This window comes from Mastomys coucha, chromosome X (genome assembly GCF_008632895.1).
Source record: "Mastomys coucha isolate ucsf_1 chromosome X, UCSF_Mcou_1, whole genome shotgun sequence".
Classification (NCBI taxonomy): Eukaryota; Metazoa; Chordata; class Mammalia; order Rodentia; family Muridae; genus Mastomys; species Mastomys coucha.
The window spans coordinates 149,696,510-149,698,314 of NC_045030.1; the positions used below are offsets into that span (position 1 = coordinate 149,696,510).

The 1,805-nt window shown below is 39.9% G+C and overlaps 1 pseudogene; it reads right to left on the bottom strand.

The window, feature by feature from the left end:
* Positions 1-661: 661 nt before the first annotated feature.
* LOC116099187 lies at positions 662-1,756 on the bottom strand (annotated as a pseudogene).
* Between the last annotated feature and the right edge of the window lie 49 nt (positions 1,757-1,805).

A 1,805-nucleotide genomic window follows, 5' to 3' on the forward strand; every position in this document is an offset into this window, starting at 1 on the left:
AGAGACTTGTTCTATCATATCATATTTAAACAATATTGTTTGTTGTTGGTTTCCTTTTTGTCTCATTTTTAAGTTATAATCTCATAAATATACTACATTATATTTAACTTTTTCTCTGTTACTAAACTAGCCCAAATTGTATTGATTTTGAAATATTTTTCTTTTTTTGAGGTCTCCTTTGCCCCTTTAATTGAAGCACTGATAATCACTCTTTTTAAACCTCTAAAAGCACCAAATTTTAATATCTAATTCAATTTGCGGGTGAGAGGGTAGAAACACCATCAGGAACTTCTCTCAGGAACAAAACAATGATGTTCATTCCTCCACATGTCCAAATTCAAGGTCTACTGAAACCAAAACAAAAGCCCAAACCCTACACAGAGGAAGAAAAGATGCTAAAATTACATTCTAGGGGGTCAGTGTACTCCACAATCTTCACTGGGCGGTCTAATGTCCTTTGGCTGATTTTTAAAAATTAACACCCTAACTCACCAAAATATACATTTTCCCCATTGGCTTTTTTAAATTAAAAATAATAATCAAAAATGAAAACTACATATAGGAAGTCATGAACAGTTGCTTGACTCATTTGATGGCATATAAGGCATACAGAGGTCAGGGAGGTGGCTTGCAGCACACGTCATTCAGGGGATGCTCATCTTTAAGTCTTAGCTTTCTTCTAAACACTGTAAAACACCCACAATTCCAGTACGAAGGGACACAAACAATCTCTTTTGAGAATTCCACAGGACAATACAGGCGCCCCAGCTGTTCTTCATAGAGCGACAGGGCTTCAGTCAAGTTGACACAGTTCCTCTGTGTGAAGTACTTTCCATCCTGTTTCAGAACCTTCATTGACAGGTCGACAATCAGTCTGAGGAACTCCCATGTAGATTCTTCTTCTGGAGATGTAGAGATAGGGACAGCTGTGAAATCATTAATCACATAATCAAATTATCTCCCTTCTTTGGCATATCTCTTCAGTACCGGGATACTGTCTTCTATAAAAACCTGATAGCAGTCTCCCTTAAGATTGCCTAAGACATATTCTTTGCATGTATTTCTTACATCCATCAATTACCATTTGGTCAATCTCTACCATAGTGACCATCTTTGGTTTCAGCTCAACAATTTCACATGATATGCCTCCATTGCTGCCTCCCAGAATCAGTACATCTTTGCCAGTGTAGTCTTCATTACCACTGCCCATGATGGCCCGGGTATATGCCAAGTCACTCTCTGCCAAATTAACATCCCCGCTGAGGATGAGAATATTCCCAAACTGCATTAAGTGTAGAATTTTAATGTTCTGATAGGGTGAATCTTCATCACCCACCACTTCATCTGTGTCATACTCTACTAGGTGCCCATCATCAGTTGGCCAGTATCTGTCAATGGCCCCTACTTGAACTATGGGTGGTAATCCCTTCACCTGCTCAGTACTGTCTTGACTCAATTCTTTCATTTTTTTTTCTTCTATTTTGTTCAAAAGGTTGTCTGTTTCTTGTTTGCCTTGCATGTCACTGTCGTAATTCTGAAGGTCCAACAACACTAGTCAATGTGGATAAATTCTCAAATTAGCAAAGCTGCCATTCTTGTTCATGTAAGTTGCTAAATATCCATAGTCCTACCAAGTGTGCACTGACTCTGTAATCCCCTGTTCCTGAAAAATGGACTGAAGGCCTTTCAGAATGGCCTCACCATCACCTTGGGTGCCAAAGGTGAAGCTGAGCGTGCTGTGTCTTGCTGCTGACATAGTGTGGCGAGGCCCTGTGACATGCCTGGGAGGTGACCTTGGGAGACTG